Source organism: Charadrius vociferus, unplaced genomic scaffold (genome assembly GCF_000708025.1).
Source record: "Charadrius vociferus isolate BGI_N301 unplaced genomic scaffold, ASM70802v2 scaffold82, whole genome shotgun sequence".
Classification (NCBI taxonomy): domain Eukaryota; kingdom Metazoa; phylum Chordata; class Aves; order Charadriiformes; family Charadriidae; genus Charadrius; species Charadrius vociferus.
The window spans coordinates 131,260-158,621 of NW_009647401.1; the positions used below are offsets into that span (position 1 = coordinate 131,260).

The following is a 27,362-nucleotide window of genomic DNA, read 5'->3' on the forward strand; positions in this document are numbered from 1 at the left end:
GAAAGAGTGCAGGGGTAACACAAATCAGGGAGAATCTGTGATAGCCAGTTTGGATCTGCTCAACTTCTCCTGGAGGATAAAAAGAGCTTATTTGTGTGAACACTAGCTGTGCTGTACCATTTGGCCTCTAGGCCAGAAGACAGTCTCCGAGTTATTTCAGTTGCTATTATGTCTATATACACCTTTGTACATCCACAATACCATGCCAATTACAGTCTGTGTTCCCTACAGCTGTAGTAATACCAACACTAACCAGGTCTCCAGCTAGTGGAGACATGCTGTGGCCCTACAGCCTGGAGTCCAGGAAAGGAACCTGAACTGTAACCTAGTAATGTGGGAGGATTGATTAATTAATTATTTGTAGGAAAAATGCTAATTGGTTAGTGCTTACGTAGCGTGCAAAACAACGTGTGCAATAGAGAAAGATCGTCTGTAGACAGGTCCTGAGGATTCTTAGCTCTCTGACTTCTGCAGTGCTGTAGTTTAAAGTAGAGTGGAGTCTGAGAGAACTTTTTTTTGTAAATTTGCTGAATCTTCCACCTGAAGCTCAGATTTTAAATGGCAGGTAATATTCATTAGTGAAAAACGTCATTGTTCCATCCAACTGAAGAAAATTACTCTCCCTTGAAATCAGAGGTAATCTGTTTTTTGCACATGTTCTCAGTAGACATCAGCCAATTCTCACCACTTCTTTAATAGATGTTATCTTCAGCACTGGATGGACAGGTAAAGAGTACATTGGTGCACTGATGCTGCGTTTGTGCTCCTTAACAGCACCATTCACCTAAACAACTGCAGCACTATTGAGATATCAGGTTTTTGGTCCCCAATTGCTTGAAACTGATTGGCAAAAAGTGAGTCATATTTTCAAAACCAATAGAGCAGATTTTTTTCCTAGCAGGCAGCATTCTTTTAACTCTACCCTTGAGCTCTGCTGATTTAACCTCCATTCTTTTCTGCACACAGCAAGGGAAATAGCTATTTCTTAATGTATACAAATTAATAATGAAATGTTGGGACTTTTCCTCTGCTTTATTTTGGTTTTGGATGACCAGGTTTTCTACAAACAGATCGGTCATGTGTGCGTAGTCACAACCCGAGGAAAAAAAGTCTCTGCAAACCACAGGAGCGTTTGTCTGCTGGTAACGAATGTCGCCGTAGATGGGAATTCAACATTGACACGACAGAATTTATTTTTCCTTATATGTCGACAATGATCAAGTAGCGACATCTGGAATCTACCCTAGAGGTTCAAGTCAATAAAATATTAATAGCTGCCATTTCCAACAAGGAGGGTGTAACAGGAACACAGCAGAGGAATCTGACATTTTTGCACCTATTGTTCTTCCTAATTAGTTAACCCTTTCCCCTTCCACATACTCTTCTCCTAAAGATTAGGGTAAATAAATCTGAGACTGAGACACAATTCCCTGCCTCCAATTTAGGCAAACTGCTGCTCAAAAAGCCCTGTTTTCTGTGAGTGCTCTGTTGGAAAGTGGCTACTAATGAGGGGCTGGATCCTCAGGTCCTCCTCGCTCCCACCACAGCTGGGAGGAGTGTGGGCTGACCACACACAACTGATTCACAATGAAAACAGGCACAGAAATCAAGGCGATGCTGGGCAGTCTCCTCATCTGAAGCACTCACCATTTTACCAAGATGTTTTGCCTAAGTAATTGAATTCAGTGTATTCAGTCATGACAAGCAGGAAGAGTAGGTGGAAGAGAAGGACTGTTGAGCCTGGCTTCAGACAACCCTGTTCTTCCCATCCCTCTCATTCAGTAAGTATTAATAGTCACTTATGCATAAGAAGAAATAATGAGGTTTAATGAATCTCCAAAGATCAGCTACTTCATAAAAGCAAATGCCACACTTTTATCAGTTAAAGGCCTTCAAGTCCAACATCAGCAGCAGAGGGAATTTTTATTTTAAAGTAAATTGCACCCAGTTTCGGTAAATTATCATAGAATGATTACTCGACTTTTATCCAGTCAATGTTATGCCTCCCTAGTGAATTGGTTTATTGTCAGTATGTCTGCCTCAAAACATGTCTTCCCTAGAAAGCACTCCTTCATTCAGCTTCTGCCGCTGGCAGCAGGCAACAGCTTGAAGCTAGCAGCTGCTCTTGAACAAAGCAGGTAGAGATGCAGAAAGGCTGCCGAATCCATAACAATAAGCACATCATGACATAATTACAGTAAATCTCTAGAGTGGTCTTTACACACAAAATGCCATATGTTTTGGGTAGAGGAAGTGTGCATTGGTAAAACCATAGTATAACATAAGCATTTTCCATAGTAGTCCTGTTAGCATGAAATTGATTTTTTATCTCAAAAATTAACATTGACAGAACAGAGGGTAGTATTTGAATGGTCAGCTAGTTGGACTGGGGGGGGGATATAATTAATATCCTCAAGGGCAAGAGCAGGGGATAGAAAGGTTTGGGAGGATTTTCCAGTTGTAACTGTGCATAATGGAATAGCTGGTGCATCTGTTTAACCTTTCTTTGATATGGGTTCTTTCACCACTGAATGTAATAGCTGTTCTGTTTTCTAAATGTCTTCATTTGACTTTGAACAGGTTAATAGGATTTACTGCTTCTGCAGCCTGCCTATACAAAACAGATTGTCAATATGGACAATACTTTGTGGTCTGTCAGGGAATAATAGACTGCTTTCTCCATCCCTGCTTTTAGGAAGTGATTTAGTTTCCTGAAGATTTAGATACAAGTGGGACAAGGTGGGGGGAAGGTATTTTTTCTGTGTGAGTCAAGCGTGAGCTGGCACTGCTAAATAGCCACTTGGCATTTGCTGTATCAGCTGGTGGTGCTTGCCTCATTTTCAGATGGCAGCCTCCCGATTCTCCGTTAGAAATGTCGGCGGAAATTTCACTGCGGCTACATACCAACTGTAGAAAATACATAACCCAGATACATTTCAAAGATTACAGTGGACTCTCACAAACATTTTCTGTTACAAACTGCATGAATTGATCTCGTCTTCAAAGGCATTAATCTCCTAAATCATTGTTTTGTGCTGTGTCTGAACCTGCATTTTAGGTTTCAGTGGCTTTGTGTTTTGTAAAGATGTTTCTAAAATCACTGTGCGTCACAAGAAAAGGATTTTTTCCCCCGTCTGTTAGCTCTTTCTTGCCATGATTATTGCTTCCTCCTGCAATGATCAGCATATAACGATGCAGCAATTTTTACAGGAATGTAAACGGTGTGAACTAAACAAATTGTCATTTTCTAAAGCATCAGGTCCTTTCCAAATGCCATCTGCACATTTACACCTTTATGAGTTTTGAAGCTCTGACTGAAAGAGGTTAGTATCATTAAAAATGATGGTACTACTTATATGTAAAACATAGATAAGCAATATGTGCTGCATTTTCAGTCTCTTCTTGATCTTGGAAATGGTACCGCTGATGGGAGTTTCACTGTGATTATAAGAGCCTACCAGAAGTAGTAGTCATTTAATTTATGATTTTTAAACATCATCCCGGATGAAAATCCCACCACAGTACATTGTATTCCCTATCCTGAAATGCTCCTTTTGTGTAGCTGTTCAGCTTCCTTAAACTTGCTGATTCATTTTAATAAAAACAATCTAGAAGAACATGAGCAAGAAAAAAGAATTAATTTTTTGATTCCTCATTGTGTAACATCCATAAACTAAAAAAAAAAAAAAACCAACCAAAAAAACCCCAACAACATATTTGTTTACAAAGTCATACAAAGGTATTATCCTTGTGCACACTTACTGGGAATCACCTCAGACGGTGGGAGGTGTATAATCTCAACTTGGATACTAACAAGAGGTGATGTGCTTCCAGAATAACAAAATTAATCCCACCTATTTCCAGACAAGGAACAGCCCCATGTGACAGTTGCCATCAGCAGACTGAACTAGTGCCCTGCACTTGAGCGATGTTTATTCTGAGGAGTTTGATCTCAGACCACCTCTGAACTTTGCAAAGGCGCCTTCTTCAGCACTAGCACGCTTAAGAGCAACAGGCTCCATTTGATCCATTGCTCCTTAGAGAGCTCAACTCAACGCAGGAAGCTTTGAACAAGTCCCAGGGGGAATTTCGAAGAGGGCATGAAGAGCGATTAGACCATTAACCGCCTCATAGAGTGATTCAGTGGCGTTTTTGAGTTAGCTTATGCAGCTGCACAGATCATTCAGGAGCTTTGTAATTCTTCCTCTAACTTCAGGTGTTTAAACAAAACTGCACTGAAATTAAAAAGTGGCACTTTTCCAAAAGACTGTTAAAAGTTTTTTCTGTCCCAAACAGTCTGCCAGCTGGAAAAGTACAAGGTGTTTAAAGCCTCCAAAAATATGGTAGGATCTAGAAGGTTGTAGTTGCCGTATCAGAGCCTTTAGCACCACTAGCTTAACGTTTTGTGTCTTCTAAATACCATGTCAAAAGCTGAACTGCTGGAAGATTACAGAATCTTAACTCCTGGTTTGTGCATATGAACATAGATGTTAATTTATTTTCATGTCTGAAAAGCTAACTTTTTTTAAAAAAATTTATTTTTAATATCTTAGGGAGGTGTACAAGAACCCACTTTGTTTTCCACTCTCTACAATTACCTTCAAAAATCCATTCCTCAGGTACTTTTCAAAATGGGTTTTAAAACTCTCTGTACTTACACATGAAGAATTTTTTTATGCAAGTCATAGAATCTAGTATTTTTCTCTACACAACAGTTAACAAATCAAAGACTTAAATGGTGAAATTAATATTCAAATTTTTCAAAGAATGTCTGAGAGCCTTAAGTTTCACTTGTAAAAGACCCATCAGCTGGAAACGGTAAATGTCTAAATTTTTAAACCAGTCAACATTCGTCTCTGTGGCTTGCTTACTGAAATTTGAAAACATTACCTTAGTTCAGTTAGCATTTTCTTGTTCTAAATTGAAAGTTGCCACTAGTGTTGTTTGTTGCAGTTGTTATTGCTTGATTGTTGATTCTGTTCTTATTGTAATTTGATTTTATAATGTATAATTATCATCTCTCTATTTGATCACTTAGAATATCAAATATCATTCAGGATGAAATCAGAAACTGGGTCATACACTGCCAGATTCTTTTTGTAGAGCTGCCATTGCATACTACAAATTTATGTTCGTTTACCAAAGCTACCTTAGCATTCCAGATACGTGATACAGCATCTATTGAACATTATTGAGCTTTACACGAGTTACCAGAATACAATATGGGTTTTTCTGATATTTTTTTTTTTACCCTCATTTAACGTAAATGGCACTTGTCAAAATTTCAACCTGTTAACATAAACTTGGGTATTATTCAGCCAGGCTCCACACACAAAGGCACTTTGGCTAAACTTCGTGCAATATGGAGTCTTTTTTGCTCTCCTTTCTGACAAATGACCGCACTGAAGCTACAGAGACAGACAGACTGCCATGGAAGAGCAAACGGCAATTTGGAACATGCATGGAGCTGGATTTTTTTTTTATGCCATCTCCATAATAACACACCTGTGACTAAACTAAAGCAGGTGATTGGAAGTGGAGCGGATGCATACAGACAGATGGATTAAGACAGTAGCAATTGTGCTTTCACTTGATTATAATATTAACAGGCTCCAGGTGATTTCTATTTTTTACAGCGTCACTCATCTCGATGACTCCCAGCAGGCTTGGAAGCAGAGTAGAGATGCATCCTGCTTTTCACATGAACCTGTTTCCAGAGTGAGCACTTAAGAGAGTTCTTCTGTCAAAAAGCAATTAGCTTCTGCAGTCTAGGGTGCCATTTAGAATATCCAGGCTCATGTGTTTCATCATAAAATTGACCTTTTTAATTTTTTATGCCTGAGATTCCCCACTAAAAGAGTAAGCATTAAAAAAATACAACCCTAGAGAAAATACTGAAGGCACATGTAGAATTTATTAAAGGATCTCTGGCCCCGAAGTGCTGCTGATAGCAACTCCATCTGAATATAATAAATATGAAGTATGCAGTATTGTGTGCTTAATTTTTAAATAATTGGTGTCATTAGGTAGCATAATGATACCGATTACATAAAAGCATAGGAAAGCAATGTGCTACAGTTACAAACTCACATTTTTCCTGTAGTAATTGCTTTTCCAGTGTCTGCTTGTTGATACCTTTGAATAACTGTGTACTAATTATCCTAATGTGTCAGAGTTTGTTTTGCTTTTTAGTAACATTGCCTATCTTGGCAGTGTACTTTTTGACAAAATTTTGCATCATTTTGATGTAATGGAGACTTTCAAAAGACATTGACATTCAGGATAGGCAAAAAAAACCCCAAACCTCTTCTGCCCAGACAACTTGAGTAAAAATATTGCCAGCAATAGTAACATCTTGCCTCCATCTCTGGGAACTGTCAAGTTTCCATGGAGACATTAGAGAGTTTCAATACTGCAAGAGTACTCAAGATTTAAAGTACAAATAGATGTTAAGCACTAGGAATTTCTGACAGAAGCTGACATAGTTTTAGACCAGTCCTTCGGTACTTCTGCTCTAAAATTTAGTAGCAAGTTTCACTTGCATCTCTACACCTTAGACAGAAAGAGGACATGACAGAACCTTTAGCGCTGCTTGGAAGTGGTTTGAGGTAAGCTAAGATTCTTGATGCTGACATCTATTCCTACTTATGATCTAGTATTCAATATCCCTACAAAATGATCCTCAAGAGCAAATTTAGAAGGAGGCAAGAATATACCTGTATACAAGATACATACACATATATACATGTGTCTATGTATATAATGATTTCATAAAGTTTAACTTTGCTGACTGCCTCACAGTCACAGTATTTCTTAGAAATGAATGAAGTAGAACTCACTGCAGTCTATATAGAAGAAATCTTCAGATCATAGAATCATAGAATGCTTAGAGTTGGAAGGGACCTTGAAGATTATCGAGTTCCAGCCTCCCTGCTCTGGGCAGGGACAAATCCCACTAGACCAGGTTGCTCAAAGCCCCATCCAGCCTGGCCTTAAATGCCTCCAGGGATAAGCCATCCACAACTTTTCTGGGTAACCTGTTCCAGTGTCTCACCACCCTCACAGTAAAGAATTTCTTCTTAATATCTAATCTAAACCTTCCCTCTTTCAATTTAAAACCATTACCCCTCATCCTATCACTACACTCCCTGATACAGAGTCCCTCTCCACCTTTCCTGTAGGCCCCCTTTAAGTACTGGAAGACTGCTGTAAGGTGTCCCCAGAGCCTTCTCTTCTCCAGGCTGAACAACCCCAACTCTCAGCCTGTCTTCATAGGAGAGGAGCTCCAGCCCTCGGATCATCCTTGTGGCCCTCCTCTGGACCTGCTCCAACAGGTCCATGTCCTTCTTACGTTGGGGGCCCCAGAGCTGGATGAAGTACTCCAGGCAGGGTCTCAGCAGAGCAGAGGGGCAGAGTCACCTCCCTTGACCTGCTGGACATGCTGCTTTTGATGCAGCCCAGGATACAATTATGTGCTGTAGAACATAAATATGACATGCAAGGAAATTGTCAGGATTCATGGCTTCTGTCACTCATTTGGCTGTATTCAGCATCAGACCCAGTCTGTACTGTCTGGATACTAAGATGTAGAAATTCAGCAAAGACATTGTTATATGGACACTATATAGACATCAGAATACCTCAGTGGTCCATTAACATCAAAACTCTATCTCTGAGACTGACAATGAACAATGTTTCAGAAGAAGCCATGAGGTAACTCAGTTCCCGTAATGAATTAACGGGGAAATACTGTACTCTGGTCTGAATGATGACACATGAGTAATAGTTTTTGCTTGAGGATGGGCCATCTTTTAAGAAAGTACCAAATTGCTTAATTTTCCAGGAGTTAAAAAAACCCAACCACACAAAAAGACACCACCACCAACAGCAAAAAACCCAAACAAGAAAACCCATCTATACTCTGTCATTTAATCTCTTGAATGTCCCTTCCTTCTCATGTCTAAAGCTGTTCCATGCAGCACACTAGGTCACTTTGCTTTCTTCCTCTGCTCACTGTGGATGCTCTAGCTCATTAAATTGTAAGGCCCCTTTCTTTTTGTCATTTCCCAAGAGCCCAGTTTTGCACTTCTAAAACTGGATTATACTTACAACTTCATTTCTATAGCTTTTCTGTTGTCCTCCTTGCTCTTCTTGCCAAACAGCGCTGGTTTTCTTGCACCCTCTTTTTTTGATGTTTGCTGAATCAGCCTGAAGCCTTCTGTTTTACCTTAAAGCTTTTCAAACATTTGAATTTATGTAAATTGCTCTGACTGCGACCATGTTTTCCTAGTCGTGCGACTTGTACTTGGTTTTCTAACAGCTCCTCCCCAATTAGCAACTTTTCTCTGTTCCAAACTCTCTGTTGCCTTGTTCTCATGGCAAATCCTTCTTCTTCTCAATTTTTACCCCATGGTGTGCTTACTACGTATGTTTGTCTGGTGTTATTTAGCCACTAAGTCCTTTGGGGCACAGGATGTCATTTTATCTATGTTTATAATACACAGTCTAAAATTATTGCCCTCTGTAAAGCAATACTGAGGGCACAATTATTTGACTGATAAATCAATTTGAAGGAAAGCTTCCAATGATTAATGAATCTGTCATATCAACTAGGACACCTGCTAATTGTTTTTGAGGTACTGACAAATGTAACAGTTGCTAATTATACCAGCTGTAGCCTGCTTAGCGCTCAGGCAAAGTTTTACTATCATTGCAATGGCTAGGAGTCTCTGAAAGTTACTTTGCCATCGTTTCCTTCTCTTCTCAATACCTGCTGTAATAAGAAATTTTGTGTCCTGGATTTTGCTTGTTAATGAGTTATTTATGCTTAAGCTCCCACGAGATTCATTGTGAGGAGAAGAAGCACAGGCAAAGATGGAGGACTGAAGCAGCCGGCAAAAGAAAGCACTGTACTTAGAAAACTAATTTTCCTCTAAGTATGGTAGATTGCAGCTCCCTGAAGCAGAGTCCTTGCTTTCAGAAAACCAATTTCTGGCAGATTGCAGAGGTTATTCCCCTTTGGTTTTCCAGCATCAGACAGGAGATGGGAATGGAGGACCCTCTCTCAGGGGGCTGGCAGCTTCACAAAAAAACAGATGGGACCTGACAGGCTATTTCCAGGAGATGGAGTCTCTGAAGCAGGAAGCAGGGATGCCTGAACGACTATGGGGAAAGCTCCTGCTTTTAAACTGGGTGAATCAAGGACTTTTTTGACAGAAGGCAGCATCCTTTCACAGGCTACCAACTGTCCTCTTTGTTATGTGACAGTCTTATCAGTCAAAGGTTGCATTAAGAATTGTGAAATATTTGACTGGAGCAATGTTTGACCTGTACAACACAAGCTGTCTCTATTTGGTTTTGACAATCTCTATTTGGTTTTGCTTTGTTAATTTGTGCCCCTCCCTTAATCTCCAGCCTCCATCACAAAAATGACCCACCTCACAGACAACTTCGTATCTCCTCACCCTGTTTCACCCACAAGGGATTCAGAGCACCCCACTTTTTCTTATTTTTTACAAATCCTTTAAAACTAAAAAGAAATTATTTTCTGAAAATACTTGAAGTTTGAACAGTTAGAGTTTCATCTTGAAAATGTAATTGAGTGTTTGCAGAAGCTGCACGCTACATCTGTCGGACAAGGGCCGTCCCAAAGAAGCTGGCTTTGTGCTTCACATGCATGCAAGCAGGTACTCCACCAACTGCAAGAAACTGTGCCAGCTTTTAAGCAATTGGTGCAAATAGGCTTCTGCAGAAAAAAAGAAGGCTTGATGAAAAGGGCCGATAGGTAGGTCCTGATCTAGTCTGCCAAACAAAGGTGCTCAGTTTGTAGTTACAGGAGAAAGACAGAAAGGTAAATACTTCAGAGGGCTGTTCAGCTTTTAGATTCTCATTCTACTTAAAACAGAGATATACTGAAAATACAGATATAGGTTTGGGCCATGGTTTGTGTGCAAGACAATGTGTATGGGCTCTTTCTCAGTGCAGGAAAGGACCTGTGAACAAAGATTGAGGTCTCATTTACAACAGGTGGGTGAAAACCCACATCAGAACCAGTGATCATTTCAAACAATTCACTTGGATCAGGTGTTTTCCACCCTTGGAGAAAAGGGATATGGTAATAAAACCTCACCAAGACAGGAGGCAGGAATTTAAATACAGCCTGAACCCAAGTGGTGAAAGTTATAGCAGAGGATTAAAACTCATGAGTCCATGCAGTGACTTTGCAGCTTTAAGTCACCTCCTGTCTTCCTCTGACCCCCGTTGAATCACTGCTGATGCTATGAGTGCCTCTGAGAACTGGTCTATGGGTACAGCACTTGCAACTCTGTGCCCCGTGCTCTCATTTACAGCTTGAGGATTCTTAGAGAACAACTTTATCACTGCACCTTGCAGAGATAGTCTTGAGAATCCCTTCCTCACCTTGGTCTTTGACCCAACCAAAAAAAGCCATTATTATGGCCAGACATCATTATATCTTGCACATACATTCAATAAGTTTTTAAGCAGCTTTCTGTCTTCCAGGAAAGGCACTGCATCCTAACATGTTTAATAGAGTTATTGCTTGTTGCAATATTAGGAACAGGTTTCTAATATCTTTTGCTATCGTAAACATGTTTTTCAATGAATTTCAAATATGTGGGAAATTAAATCTGGTATAATGCAAACATTATACCAAGCTGGATTTTTGATGCACACCAATGTATTTGTAGCTGCACACTCATTCACATAACAAAGATGTGCATATGTTCATTGAGTTTTAATTAATAGAGTCCTTGCCAATTCCTCTTTAGACCTTTATTATCCCTTTCTTTTAATGCACTTCATTTATCACTTTTAAAAATTAGACCAATTTAGTAACATAATTTGAATCCATAATTGAATTTGCTAGCTACTCCGAGACTTTACAAGTTAATCAAATGGCATAGTTTTAAACACATTTTCAGCACTTAGGAAAAACTATGTTGGTGACCAACCAGCCCATTTAAAATGGGAAACTCTTATATCTCATTCTCAGCCAGGTTTTGTACTGATTAAACTTTCTCTCCTCACAAATAATAGACTAGACTTTTTCCGTTCCCTGATAAAAATTAATAACATAAGGCTATGCAGAAGGATGAATAAAGTATAATTCTAGTTAAAAATGGGAAATGACAAATAAATGAAAAATGCTAAGTGAGGTGGAAGAGATGTGTAATTGAGCAGCACTAGAACCATATGTCAAATGCCTTCACAGGAAGAGGCAGGAAAGGAAAATCCCAACAGTAGCTCTGTGAAAACGCCAGAGCAACTGCTTCACTTTCTTACCAGAGTGCTGTGGACTCACCAGGGACACCTTACCTGGTCTCGCATTTGACAAGTTAGCGTCTCTGTTTATGTGTGCTGTCACCCAGACCATCTTTTTTTCTCCCATTCTCTCTCTCTCTAGGCCTAAAAAAGCTATTCAGACTAAGCTACCAGAAAGTAACTCAAGTAAATTATGCTGGACCGACACGCGTCTTCTATCAGAACCATTCAATATATCAGAAAGTTGGCTTGTTTTAAGCCCTGATATGTTTGAACTGTTGCTTCTTTCAGATTTGCATGGATTTGTGTCACACATGATTTGAAAAGTCTGGCAAACAAATAATTTGTATATATATGTGACATGCTTCTGGGGATGTTCATGTGTCTGGTATAAGAGAAAAGAAAATGTTGGATCTTCATGGAAATATAAATGGAAAATAAGGATTTGAAAATACATGCAATGCCATTATGAATGTCTTTAGAACCAGTTCATTTTCCTGCCCTCAGCTGTATAACTTTACCAACAAAAGCATAGGTGTTCGTTTATTTACAAATATATTTACAAATATATTTACAAATATACAAAATAATTTACCATTATATTTACAAATAAGAAATATAAAATCTGCTCATGAAAATGGCTTAAGCTATAGCAGTAGAAAACTGATTTTGCAAATATATTCTACATCTCTTTTAGAAACCTTTGTTCGTGTTGCTGTATTGATTCTCAGTACAGATATATGCTTTCATTTTAATATTATCCCTCTGCTTTTTCCTTCCTTTGTTGGCTTGTGGGCAAAAATGTTGACCAAATGATTCAATGCAATCAACATAATCCTTTGCCCTTCCTCTCAACAAAAGAAACATTGTTTGTAGAACATAAAATATATAACTTTGAGCAGCACCAGAAAATCTTGCAAATGACACGTTGTGGCTTCACAACATATTTACTATTGACTCTCTGAAGTCCTTTCTTAACAAGTTTTCTGGGCAGCCCAGAGAGCCACCCTAGCTAATGACATGTAGGCAGCATGGCTTCACTGGAGACAACAGGCAGTGAGCCCTAGATGGCAGGGAAAAAAAACTGGAAAGGGAGAGGCCAAGTGCTAGAGGTGAAATGAGAAACGTTTCTTTCCACTGCTTTTACTTTTCTCTGTTTTTTTTTCCTTTGCTGGTAGCATCACCCAAGCCTTTTCCTGCCACTTCGTCTTCCCTTCCCTCTTATTGCAAATTTAACCGAACAAAACAACGATACAACAGCTGCCTAACACATGTGCAGTCAAATCTTCACCCCATTTATGTGAGAAAACGTTCAACCTTTAATCAGCTTCAGAGCTGTAAGACTACCTACCTCTCAGAGCACGAACTTCTTTCAGGGCTTTGATATACATCTGATACTGGGATGCAGCAACAGTAATCGTATTGCTAAACAATTGCTGGTGGAGACTTCCTTCTCCGTGCATGCAGTTACATTCGTCGGCTACCTCACCTAACTCAGCATTGTCGTGACCTCCGGAGTTGTGCTGCTGCTTCTTCAGCAGAAAGGGAAATTACTCCAGTGTCATTGCACAGTGATGTTTCACCACGTTTCAACATTTCATTAATTTGGAAAACCTCTAGAATGGTTCCAAATCACTGTATTATAAATTAAAATGTTTCTGTATATTTTTAACCTAAATAGAATATACAATTATATTAGATATAATTAAGAGTACTGGGATTCTTTGTTTCCCTTTTTTTTTTTTTCCATAACATAATTAAAATGGGGGGGAAATTACATTTAAATTCCCCCTTTTTTAAATTTAGTCGTTATTTTAAAGTCTTTCAGAATATCTAGTGTTCTTGACACTATTGCTCCTGTGTAACCCATAACAGAAAGAGGCAAACTAGTAAATTGAGTTAGTTATATTTTTCTAGCTTATTTTCAGTCCTCACGTAGGATTTTCAATAAAGATCCTAGAAATATTGGACTAATTTTATCTTTAAATAGCAAGATGAAAAAAGTCTGAGACCATTGCTTGTTATAAAAAAGACCATTTAATTCTCTGTGGGTATCAAAGTGAAATAGTACTTAGAGCTTCAATTAACAACGTTTGGCTAACAGCCAGAGAAAAATTAGCAAAGATCTAGAATATTCTTCTCAGACTGATTTTTTTTCTGATAGAATTATACTTTTAAAAGTAAGTCCTACCAGACTCTAACTCCCCAAAATCTGGGCTCATTTCCAAATTTAAACTTGAAGATTTATTGCATTTCCACCCTCTATTCTGCTTCCCAGGCACTATCTGCTTTCAGCAATTAATGCAAACATTATGGGGTTTGATTTGCTTCACTGCAGCATGTGAACTCAATTTCTTTTCATTTGTAGCTTTGAAACAGCATAAGCCTCTTTGTGACAGACTTTCACATTGCACCGGTACTGCTTACTGAGCCATGGGCTCACACCATCAGAGTCAGCTATGCAGTCTGCGTCCCTTTTGTTTTAGTCTAGATACGCTCACTTTGTACCATGTCAAGGCAGGAAGTTAGACAGACAAGTGTTATAACTGGGCTGGAAATGGGTCTTTCAGCCCTCTGACTAATGACACACATAGTTTTACATGGGTTAGGATGGAAGTGGAGGAAGTCCCGTGGCTAAGAAGATAACGCAACTACTCCAGGGATTAGAGCTTCATTTATTTTCATTGTTCAGAATGGTACTCTTGCAAGGACTCTGACGCATCACACATAGCAGGTTGTTCCCATATCCCTTTGCTCACACCCTCACTCACAGATTAGCAAATGTGTCCAAAGAAAATGATCTTTATAACTATCATCTCCAACCAAACCAATCTCCACCACAAGCCACTACTGCTGCAACTCCTCTTGGAAGTAGCTGGTGTCTCTGTGGCTGGAGCAGGTATCAACAACAGATTTGAGCTGCCTCCTGCAGAGACACATTTCAAACTTGTTTCCTTCTCAGAATTTCTTCTCAGGAAGAAAAATGCTCATCAGACACAGAAAGGAAAACTGACTGATCAAATGTAGTTGAGAGCGTAGTCATCCCATGTACACAGAGATGTGTACAACACTCCTAGGTGGTCCAGAGTCAACTTATTACCAGCCATGACTGAGAACAGGCTGGACAGCTTGGCTACCAACGTAGCTATCATAGCTCTCAGGGCTGCAAGAGCAGCCGAGCACAGGGTCAACTTGCTGTCCCACAAACCAAGGAAGCAGCCTCCTGGGATGGGCTGATAGGGTTTGACAGCCACTCTGTTCTGGCCCATCAGTCCCAACACATGCATCAGGTATGATAAAATGAAAACTACACCCATTGCCCTTAAAATCAGTCTCTCATTCCTCTCTGTTGCACTTTTGAATGTGTTTCAGCAGTTGACTACTGTTGTGTTGCAGCATCCATTGAGAATTTTGAAGATGACAGCCATTCCTCCTTCATCATCAGAGCGTTTCTTATCTGTATCAATCCTCACAAGAGTTTTCAACAGGGTGAACAAAAAGTAACTAATGATGCTTAAGTTAGATTAATGTAGCTGCATCCCTTTGTGCTCTCCTTTATAACAATAAAGTGATCATCAGTCAGGTGTTAAGGAAGCTGTAAGAAGGAAATGAGGAACTTTAGAGAGAAAGTACATCTACCTCACACAACAGAAACCTTTCAGGAACACCCAAGCTAGCCCTGAGCAGCCTAGTCCAGAGGCTACAAACACTGTGCTCTGCCTGAAATTATCTGCCTGTGAGACAATCATTTCTTTAGCCCAGTGGCAGTGCATTTGACATTACACAGTTGTTCCAGTCTTACATGCTTGATATATATAGCTAAGAATGTATTGAGACCAATTAAAGATTTAACACTCTTATCAAAGCACAACAGTTATTATTAGTCTGGTTACAATGATACAGATAGTCATAGTTTAGATTATCCAAATATTAGAGGAAAAATCTGATTAGCAACGCAGTTAAAATTGTTATGCAAAAACATTCCAGTGCCTACCCCTTTCTCTGGTGTTATACTCATCCTCCCAATGTTCTTCTGGGTCTTAAGGCTGTGATGTTAGTGATACTTGTACTGTATCACAGTCTGAAAGAATGGTAGCTGAAATGCAGCATCCTTGCTCCCAGGCCATCCTGCTGTTCAAAAGACAGGCTTTATAATTAAATACACTGGCAATATGGAAAGATGATAGAAAGAGTTATGCTTATTCCCAAGATACTTTTTTTTCAGAGGTAACCACTTTTCACAGCCTTTTTCACAGCCTGCTAGGAGGAAAAATCTCCTTTTATCCTATTTTCCTCTGAAGAATGAAAAGGTAGAAAAGGAAAGAATGAAGAAAGCTGAGAGAAAAAGAAAAAAAAACCAAGATCAAAATATAGTATTGGTATGATAATATATGTGAAGAAAATTAGACACACTTGAAAATTAAACAAAGCTTTTTAATCTTCCTTTTCTCTCTACCATTAATAAATATAGTTCTGGAGGTGGGAAAGACATCTGAAAATCTAAACTTTATCAAAACACAATAACCCAAATACCATAGAGACTTATCAAAGATGTAGATTATTCTCCTGTCTAATCTCCCCTTGGATTTGCTTACACTGAATCACCTGAGTTACAAGCTTCTTCTTAGTACCATACTCTGGCTGTCCTCGCTGATCCCACCTGAGAGTTAATGGGTGAACATCTTTGGTTTATGGTAAAGATTTTTGCATGCACCTCAGCGAGTGTTGTTGTTTACAAGATTTGCCTCCATAATGAGGAACTGTGGAGCTCTTTCAGCCACACCATTTACAAGTCCTTATAGTTATAAAATATGCAACCTGGTTTGCTTTTTGAATAATTGAATACCTGCATACTCAAAAATCATAAGCATCACTGCATACATGGGTGTGAGGTGAAGAGCCAGAAAACTGATCTTGTCCACTGAAGAGCGGTAACTGAAACTTGAGTTACGAGATGCTTGCATAGTAATCTCCAAAAAGCCAAGTATTTATGTTCATTGAGTTGTATGGGAAACAGCTAAATGCAATTTCTATAGAAGCAGTGTAAATGTCCACTTTTCAGGACTGTGAGATAGACCTCAGCTCCTGTCTAAACAGTCAGTATATCTGGCTTGATAAGACCTGCTGAGAAGGAACTCAGACTCTCTCAGCTCTGCACATGCTTCAGAATATCCAGGCTGCTAGAAAAATGAGCCTTAATGTCCAAAGAAGTGTGAGTAGGAGCCCTGCTGTGAAAATTTTTTTATCGTAGGTTGGAGCTGACATTTATAACAGCAGTAAAGCAATTGTTGGAGCTTAATAGCGTGATGCATTCTCAGTTACTGCTATGTACACATATCAGCCAAGATAGCCTCCGCTATCAGCCAGTATCATCCAATCTAGGTTAGCAGTCAAGAGACAATGATGTGTCATCTTGTCACAGTTAAAAATAATTCTGTGAAACTTAGAGTATCACACAGTTTGTCAAGTATACTTAATTGAGTTAAAGCAGCTCAGCCACTGATCAAATCCCCGTGGTATCGTAGTGACATAATAGGCAGCAACATATGACAGTACAAATTATGGAGAGTCTTAAATGATAGGTAAATAATTTGAATTACAAGAACAGAAGTGCATCAGGGGATGCTGGGAGTGCTATAATAAACCCTAAATGCAATGCTCCAATAGTATCGCATCTACTTGCATTCTTGATCTTGTGCCTTTTACGTACTGATGAGATATACATGAAATTACAAGTTCCAAATGAGCCAATTTGTTTTGTTCTCTTAAAATCTGAATTCACACTGGTGTAATTTCTGTGTGATGCCCATTTTCAATTTACCAGAGGTATTTTAATGCATCTCATTTCTGTGTTTCCTACTTAATGAGACATATACGACACAGTGGTAAACTGTGAGCTGGCATTGTTTTTCAGGTTTTATTCAGCTTCTTTAAAAAAAATCCTGGTTTAATTCTCCCTGCCTTGCTTTTGTATTGCCATCGTTCGCTAATTCTCCATGGGGCTGACTGGAATATTAAGACTTGTCACATTCAGCAGTACAGGGGGTTCTTCCCAGATTGCATCTACTCTGAAAGGCACTTACAAGACCAGAAAACAACTGCCATCCTTGTGAGTTGCTGCTTTTCTGCAAGTTAGGAGGGAAAAGAAAAAGCGTCCTAAAAATTATAATGAAATACATAGGAGTCCAAAGGAGGCCAGGCACACATCTGGTGGGAGGAAAAAGTTCCTAAGCTAATTTTATTATCAGCTTACGCAATTTGTGATAAATTGCTATTCATTTCTTTCAAGTCAAAGTCGTTCATTCTTTGACAACTTAGTCCAGCCCATGCATTGAGATGTATTACCTGATGTCTGGTGTAAGTCGCTGATACCTGCATACTCAGTCGCATGACAAAGACTTTTCTTGATGTGCTGATAAACCAGGGCCATTGGCAGAGCAGGGTGGAGATAATGCCATTTGTGCATTTCCTCACTGGATTAAAAATGCTTTTCTAACCATGGGAAATTTAGTCTCGGAAAACTATACTATTTTAGGAGGACTGTCTTTTGGCACACAGATAAATAATATGGGAAATTCCCTTATTGCCAATGCCTGACCTCATTTCAAGGAAACAAATGGTGGCTAATGAGCTCCGTAAATATGCCAGCTTTCAGTGATATTAAAGACAAATACAGTTATATCTACTTTCCAGTTGCTAGTAAAGCACTGTTAGTTGCTCCCATTTCACCCACAATGTAAAAAAAAACAAAGAAAGGGAAATTTCTATGTCACATCAGAGGGTTTCTCACCTCTCTCACCAACTCAATGAGGTACTAAATCACCCAGACACTCTCGAAGAGCCTTCAGGTGGAGGTCTTGTAATTCCTCCTCATCTTCAAAAAGAGATTTTTTTCTTTCATTTACTCTTAGTTTATTAAGTACAAAACTGAAATCTTACTTTCTGGTATAAGAAAAGGTTTTTAGGAGCACACACACACCCCATAGGTTGTGTGTCTCTCTACTTCTGTATCTGGGCTCAGGTTAAAGAAGCAGTTCTGATGTTTGAACAAGCTATCCTCCTGGAACAGCTGTATTTTTCTGTTTCTAGACTATCAAGTAGAATCAGGATGTACATCAATTGCACTTATTCCCAGGTTAGCTGTCCTCTAGCATAAGTCAAAAAAAAAAAAAAAAAAGAAGCAGAGTAAGTGGCATAAAGGAAAGATGATTTTTCTATTCAAGTTTTACCTTGAGTGTGCGTATAGTCTCCTTTGTGATGACTGACAAGCACAAGGAATATTTATCTGGTCCAACATACAGCCTAATGACATCATAGTTTAGATTTTTCATTTTTTTTCCTCTGAGGAAGTCCTTTCTGACATGAATAAATAGTTCAGCATAGAAGTCCAACAGCTTTGTGAGATATTCTTTATTGTTCCTCTATCATTTGGAATTTGTATTTGATTTTCATGAACTCATAAGGAAAGTTACCTGCAAACTGAGAAAAAATTGTGTGCGAGTTTGAACTGGTATTGCTAATTTTATGCTAGTTCTTGTGCTTTTAAGTACGGTATGTTTCTCATAGCTAAAAATATTCCTTCTCTCACTTTTTCAAACAGGCTTTCAGTTGTGGTGTCTACCACAACTTTTCATTTACAGCCTGCTAATACAACACTCGGAAAATCACTGTCAGATTTCACTCCTCTTTTTTCAATGTGTTAGAATGGTGCAGTCTCAGAGATAAATGCATACGAATCATGCTGATAAATTATTATTTTTATCATTCCAAGCAAAAAGGTCTAAGGCACTCTAGACTCCATCTCAATAGAAGTTTAGAGAGGAAATAATCTGTGGTAACAGATTGTGAACAGCTGTGGAGTAAGGAAGTAAATCATGTAATCATATCAGCACTTAAACAAGTAATAGCTGGTTTATAATGGAGGAAAACAGAAGACATTCCAAATACCAGGGACAGAAAGGCATAGATTGCCTTCATAAAATCATGTATTCAAAAGGGTTCTTAAGTACTCTTTAAATGTAATTCATCATCTTAGACAATACCGTAGAATGGTAGCAATACCTGCTACATTTTTCTATACACTTTCAGTTTCTTCCCTCTGAACTTAATTTTTATCTTCATACTCAGTTATTTAACATTTTCATTTTTATCTGTTTATCAGCTATAGCTGAAAACAGTAAAAGGGCATAGCCACTGTGTAACTATGGATGTAATAAAAAAAAAAAAAGGACAATTATTTGCAAAAAAATCTCAGAAAAAGATATACGACTGGAAATCAGAAGAAAACATTGTATTGGGGTTTTCTGCAAAAGCAGTAGGATTTGAATTTCTGATATGAAAATAAATTAGGGAAGAACAGTGTTGCTGTTTGCAGACAGATTACCTGTGTCAGGATAAGAAATATCAGATACAAAGTCAAACTACCACAGAGCTGAAAAACAACTTTGTATGAACTGTTTTATCAGATCTTGAATAATAATTTTGCCAAATCCAGTGTAAGTATAAAAATATCGCTTTATTTTCAAATGCATTTGTAATCACTGGTATTCTTTGTTAGTATTCTTTGTATTCATTTTGGAAGTAAATGTAAGGTGCTGTAGAACTTCCAATAAAACAAAGATTTGCCCCAGGATACTAAGTATACAAAAAGACAATTATCAGGAGACAGGTCATAGAATCAGGGGACAGGTCTAGGTTATATTTGCTGCAGCACATTCAGAACTGCATAGACGTTTGATTTTCAGGTTCCCTTCAAAGCCAAGATAAAGGAAAGGAAAATATTTTGTTTCATTCATAATTCTGTTTATTGCTAAAATCAAAACACTGTCTTTAGAAAATAACATGAAACTTTTTAAGAAAATAATTGACTGAAACAAATTCAGTGAGCCTTATACAAATTGGCTAATGGTTTCAATCAGTTTGAATCCACATTCTTGAGCAAATAAAACATGAGTATGAAAATGCTGCTGAGCTCTACCACTCATCCCAACATAGCTGACTAATTTTGCTAGTGCTACTGGAACAACTACACCATCTGTTGATGGAAGGTCACAAGATCATTTTAGTGCTGAAGTACCTAAAATCATTTCACAGAAATAGTAAACCTAGCATAAAGCTGAAGCATCACTGTTCTCTCCTAGGTTTGCACAAGTGGCACAGGAGCACAGTCATGGGGATGGAAGAACATTCAGACCACAGTCAGTCTTGTGCTGTGTAAATGTGATCCATTTAAAAGCATAAAGTTGAAGAATTTTCTATTAAGCATCCAAAAGATATAAAGTTCAATTGGGTCCAGTACCATTCAAGGCTAAAAGTCTTTTGCTTACTTCCCAGTAAAGGACAACTGCCTCTCGCAATTAAACTAGATTTTCAACACAGTCAAGAAATGTTGAGGACCAGAACATTGATTTGAGCCTTAACCAATTTACAACTGCTCAAGCATATCAGGATGATTGCAGGCTCACTCATCTACAATTTAATTGGCACCAGTTCTCTAACACTGGTGGCAAGCCAAAAAAGGAAGAATTGCATGTTCTCAAGCCACATTTTACAGAATATTTTTTATCACTAAACAGATTATAATACTGATATTTTATCTGTGCCAGGCTCAAATCCTGGACAGTGCATTGCTGTCAATGTATTGCTGTACATACTTTGCTGTGCTGGGAAACAGTGTACATTAGAGATGGAGCATTTCGATATGACTATAAAAACCTCTAAAACAGTTGGTTTTCTTTTTGCCTAACAGAGTAGATTTGTAGTTGCCATCAGCAAGTCTAAAAAACTACAACAATCAGTGATTCAATGAATTATTATGCAATTTATTCCATGGAACCATTTTGAAGTACAAGTATGATTTCTGTACTCAACAGCAAACAAACAAACAAACAAAAAAAGAAACATCAATTTCTGTTATTGCTGCTTTCACTATTACTGTGATTTTCATAGGACCAGCTCTGACAGTCAGGTCTACAAAGAGATTAATCATCTAAAGGAGGGCTTTGGCAGAGGTGGGCTATTCACTTTTGATTAGTGAGATTCAGACTATCTTGAACAAAATGTAAAATCCCTTTACAGACAGTGCAGAGAAGGCTAGGAGGTGATTCAGAGCATCAGTCAGACATCCATTGTCAGACAGCATGATGAACTATTTGCTGCCTTTGCTCTGCTGATGCCTCACCCTGTGAGTGCCTGGAGTCTGAATTTGCCCGGGCTTTCACCAGTAGACTTCCCTTAACATCTAATATTTTGGTTTTGCTCAGAAGTATCAGTCTTGCTGTCATTGAGCAATTAGGTACCTGTATTTAGTCTGTGCCCCCCTGGCCTCAGATTTTACACTCACTCTGATTTACAGTTAGCTGCAGGTGAAGTCTGGCTGTGAAACATGGTTCTGATCATCTGTTGACCCCACAGTGCCCATCCCAGGCACTTGAGAGCCATGCAGCCGAGGAACAAATATAAGGGCTGAAAACTGACCCTGCAAAGAGAAAATGTTTGTGTGTTTGCTTCTGACTTCATAATTCTAGTGCTTACTAGAGGTGGAGGCAAGAAGGCTTCAATGAGCCTGATGGCAGCCACGTTAGCATCACCTGTGTGAGCCCAAACCCAGCTGGAGTCTGGGACCAGATCCTGCACCGGATCCTGCACCAAGCACAGCAGCTGCTTTCCAACCAAGGACCAGAACACAGGACTCTCCCCTCTCCCACCTGCTTAAAAAATTCATGTTTCAGAAGTGAATGCTAGGAAGGAAAATGGGAAGAAACTTTTCAATGTCTAATTTTACTAGGGCAGCAAATCTTGGGTTTAAATTGCAATGAGGAAGATACAGAAGCAGCATAGTACTTCTGTGCTGAACATAGAAGTAGGGAGTTACTGGCATGGATCAAATAGGCTAATCAAAGAATTGCTGCCAGGGGAGGTTTCTAAGACACTTTTCACTTCAGCAAAACCTCTGTCAGAAACAATATAGATAGAGCTGACTCTGCCTTGAGGATGGAAGAGGCAGTAGATGTGCTTCCCACACTTTTTTCATAATATCCCATGTGTTCTTTAAAAATGGATTATAAGCCTGAGAGGTGGGATCCAGGAAACAATTCTGCACATATACACCTATGTGAAAGAGGAGAAGAAAATTTATGTGATTATCAGAGAAAAAATCTTACATCATCTGATGCGAGGGGACAGAGCAGAGTTTAATACAGTGGTTGCCAGCCTTTTTCTTAGACTGGCGCCAAGTTCCTACTATCGCTTCACCAGGAGCTTTCTCCAGGTTCTGACTGTTGGCTTTCCCTTCCACACCAGTTTTTGGACACAGTGTGTTACTTTCAGGACAGTCAATACTGAGACCTGGACGGTGGGTATGTGAACACCCATGGAGCATAACCAGTCTGAGTATTTCTCTGCCTGGCTTCTGCCTCCCATTAACCCACCATTAATGGGGGGCTGGGGTGGGGAATTACAGACCAAGGGGGACAAAGACAACTGAAGGGGGTCCATAGGGTAGATGTGGGGAGAGGCCTCCTTCAAGACAGATTGTGCACCATGGCTGTATTCATTCTTTGAACACAACCTTACCTGAGTTGAAGAGACAGAAGTAGCACTGAAGGGCTAGGGAAGATCAGGGCAAGAGATGAAGATGAATGGAGCATAATCTTATTTGCAGCACTGCCTCTTCCTTCTCATACACCCCTTTGACCTGCAGTGCTGCCTTGCATTAAAGAAAACGTAAACAGCATTGGCAGTCACAAAAGGGACAGACAGATCTGCCACTACCACCTCTCTGTATTTTCATGTTGTCGAACCCCACTAGTTGACACACCTGTTCTAGAAGAAAATACAGCCTTTCTGCTGAAGACAATGTGGAGTAAAGGACAGAAATGTTTAGAGCTGCTAAGGGAAAATGAGACAAATACCAGGGCTGGAACTAACAGAGGGAAGAGTAGTTCTCACCTTTCAAAGAAATATGCTGTCACCAATTTCTACAGAGAAGCCTGCTCATCATCACAGGGTGGGGGGAGCCCTTATGTGTATTAAGAGATGGGATGAAGCCCCCTACAATTACAATTACCAAATTAATCTAGAGGAAATCCTACATAGACTCATGCCTGTGGTGCAAAGCCTAGGGTCACAGGCTCTTGCGTGCCACAGCCACCATCCTCAGTCCTGACAACCCCCAAAGCACCACCAGCTAACAGGGAGTAAGGGACCATGACATCTTTCTGTCCTTTCCCTCCTCATGGCTAATAAACTCCCACCTGAGCTAGAAGACATGCAGAGAACAACTGTAAGGTTATATTCTGGCCTAAATTAGTCATTACTGCGTTGGGGTTAATTTCTGAAGGGAAAAATTACATCTTCCTTATTACTGAAAATAAGGGGATTGAAGAGAAAGAAGTGCTTGCTGTGACACCTTTGAGGAAGGTTCTAGGAAAAAGCTTTCAAGAGTACAGGCATGGGACACGTGTCCTATGCTAAAGAGAAGAGATGATGATGGTGCGGTGTAGCTAGAAAAGGAAATGGTATTTTGGCAATTGGATTCAGTGTGTACCATATGCACTTAAAGATGTCATGGCCTTCTTCCTTGGTATTCACACATACACACAAAAACTGCAACATGGCCCATTTATTTTAAAGCACTGCTACAGTTTAACACCGATTCCAACTCCAGTGCAGCAATATTAAGTAATAGAGTGTTGGTTTTAAATGTACTACACAGAAAATATGTCCAAGGGATTTATGTCTATAACTCCTCTGTACTGCTTTAAACACTTTGTCCCTGAGGGCTCTTATTCACTAAACTGTTTGTTTCGTTTTTGTGCAGCACAGACATTCAAAAAACCCCAACACCGCTCGCATGTTTATCAAGTAGGGTGGCCAGATGTTCAGAAGCACCAGAAAAGACAAAGGTTAAATATCTCCCTCAGGGGTTCCTCTTCTGAAAATATTTTATGACTGTGGGTTATTCTGAAGAGTATTGAACTGCCTTTTTCTGTTGCCTTTCCGCAGCATCACGCAGGGCACAGGGAAACAGAGGCAGAATGACAAACACAGAAACCAGAAAGATCAAGAAAGGGCAGTTCTTCACATTTCAGAAGAACCCTATCATTTCTGTTAATACAAAAGACTAGAAGCCAAAACAAAAGAATTATAGTTTAACATACAGTATCATATTATAATATATACTGTTTCTTAAGCTCAATGCTTAACTGAGTTATGAGTTTTAGCTCAATGAGGTTTAGCCTAAGTTAAAAAAAGATTAAAACAGCTAATGTGAATAAGCATAGATTATTTCAGATGTCCTGTTACAAAATCAGGAAGAAATCCAGTAGGTCTTTCCAGAATTTGAAATTTTGTTTTGTTTGGGGCTTTTCTGGTTGTTTGGTGGCTATTTATGTATTTTCTGTCTTCACATATGTCCTTCTCTTTTATATATGTCTATATTGTCTCCTACTCTATGGTTATTTACATTTTCACAATCAGGCATAGGGTGATCATTTTGGTGTGGCATAGACTTTCTGGTTGAGAGTAGTTTCAGCCATGGTGACATATCCGTCCGTTAGTAAACTTCCTTCCTGGTGCTTTACCTTTAAAATGTTTCCAAAATTATTTTACTAGAAAAAGAGGTTTGTCTCTTTTTTTTTTTTTTTCCTTCTGTGCTTTGGGGTTTCTTCCAAGAACGTATTTGGAGTCATAATTAAGAAATGTGTTAAACCTTCTGTCAATTAGCCTAATTGATGTAAAAACCTGATTGGGTCCTGAGAGAAATGAATTTCCCCAGCTAACCTTATCAAAGAACAGCTTAGCACAAAATAAGGAAGAAACCAAAACTGCAAGACTGCCAGGAAAAAAACTTGTGATGCTTTGAGACAAGGTGAAAGAAAAATTCATGTGTGCGGACTACTGTGTAGGTGTTTTAAAAATAAGTCAAGTGTTTTTAAAATGCTTTCCTTTCAGTGCATAGACCTAATATAAAGCCTTTAAATGTAAAAGTAGAAATGAGGAAGAGCTGCCTGTGAGATAAAAGATTTATCAGGAAATAATATCAGAATGTGGAAAGAATGGGGACTTTAAAAAGGCAGTTGTTAACAGGCCAGAAAAGTGACTTGCGTTTTTGTTTCTCTTTTCTTCTGGAAATGCCTATTACAGAATACAGCACATACAGAGTGCACAGGGGGTGTGATGACAGAGGCCTTAGCCATATGATGCTATCAGCAGAACTGTGTGTTAACTGGTAAAACCACAGGTAATGGTGAGCGTGTGAAGCTCAAACCTGAATAAGCAAGAGCTGCTGCAAACTCAGGTGTGCGCGTGTGTGGTGGAAAACTCTTAGCAAAATAATGGGCTTAGCTGCCAAAGTATTTCTAAAATGTTCCAAATTTCCCCGAAGAAGACCTTCTTTTCCTTCAGGTCTGATGAATTAAGTATTGGCTGAGAGCCGGGTACTAATAGGTTGCAATTTTGCCGATAGAGAAGTTTTATTTGTACCTGAAATTACACAGAAATTCAGTATCTGAGCCAGGGTTAGAGCATACGTTCTTAAATTCTGCTCAGAGTATGAGGACAAAGTGACCTCCCGGTAAACAACTTCATCTCACTATATCTCCCATTCTTCACTTAAAAAGGGAGTTAATAAGTTACCTGCTACTCTGTTATAACCTTTTTGTAAATTCCTTGACTCATGTGGATGGAAAAAAAGAAATTCATTGGAATTGCTTATTTTTGTTGGCTTTAACGTATGTGTGAGAAAGACAGTTCAGATTCATCAGTACTGATGAAGAGCTGGACAAGTGGTGCTACATGCAGACCAGTTTCTATTGAGCAGGTTTTACTGTATTTAATCTAGATCTCAAAAATTGTTCAAGAAGTTGCTATATTATTTTGTGTGTTCTGATTTCTGCTAGTGCACTCTTTCACCACTATAAAATGCCCGTGTCACGTCCATTTACATTTTTTCTAATAGTGAGGACAGAAACGTTAAGCAGACACAGCAGGGAACATTCTTTTTGATACTAGTATCTACACTGAGCTTTCCTTGACCCGGTGTTTTAATATTTACTTAACTAGTTACTAAACTAAAGCTGGACATAAAGCCTAGATGACATTAATGCTCAATGTTGGTGTGCCATGATATCAGAGCCTTCAAAGGGTACTGACTGGATGCTGTCAGACTGTGTCTCCCATAACATCTTTTTCACCACAGTTAATCTGAAGAGGAAAATACATTCCCTGTATGTAGAAATTCATAAACTGTGAGAATGGAACAAGTATGGCCCATCTCTCTGCACCAAAATCTCTCTCCCTCTCTCTTACATACATGCATATACACATGTGCGCGCACACACACACATGTCCTTTGCAGATAAATATCTTTACAGAGCAAAAATCTAGCAAGTACTCTCACCATCTTGCCATCCTCTATTGAAAGGTGGCAGGGGGGAGGAAGGGAAGAGATGTCTGAAAGGAAGTCTTAGCACCCCTGGAAAAAAGTAGAGGGAACACTACTATTTATAAGGAGCATCATCTATTTTGTAGACCATACAAATGAGTGAACACCTCACAGAGTAAGATGAGTGCAAATGTTGGAGACCTAACTTCTAACGGAGAAAAGAGGTACATCCCCATCTTCTGCAAGGAAGATCTTAAGTGTGGTCAGTGGAAAAAGGTGAAGGGAAAGTCTGACTCGTCCCAGTTCTGCATCAATTATTTGTGTTAGTTTGTGTTAGTAATCAGGAGACCATTAATCTCAGCAAGGCTATCTAGGGAAAGAAAATACTACTGTAAGTGCAGAGATTTGCAGAATAATAAAAATAATAATCACACAATATGTGTTTTGAGTATGCTGGCAACCCTTTGGATCACAGATGTTGAAAGGCTTAAAAAGTGAGTGTCCTCAAAGGGTACATGTATGTTTATAATAAGAGAGGGTCAAAGACAGAGCTCAAGCACTAGACTCCTGATAAATTACATTTCTTATTTTTTAACTTACGCCCTGCCTCTGTTTTGAGTACTCCGACAAGCATTTCTATGGTAGTACATGCATACATTTTTGGAGATAGATCCTTTCAGAGACCTCTCCCAAA

At 39.1% G+C, this 27,362-nt stretch overlaps 1 protein-coding gene across 1 annotated transcript in view; it reads left to right on the forward strand.

Moving 5' to 3' along the window:
• The window catches only part of LOC104282075 (sodium/potassium-transporting ATPase subunit beta-1-interacting protein 2), a 77,164-nt gene that overhangs the window by 11,759 nt on the left and 38,043 nt on the right, over positions 1-27,362 (forward strand). The window lies entirely within an intron of this gene.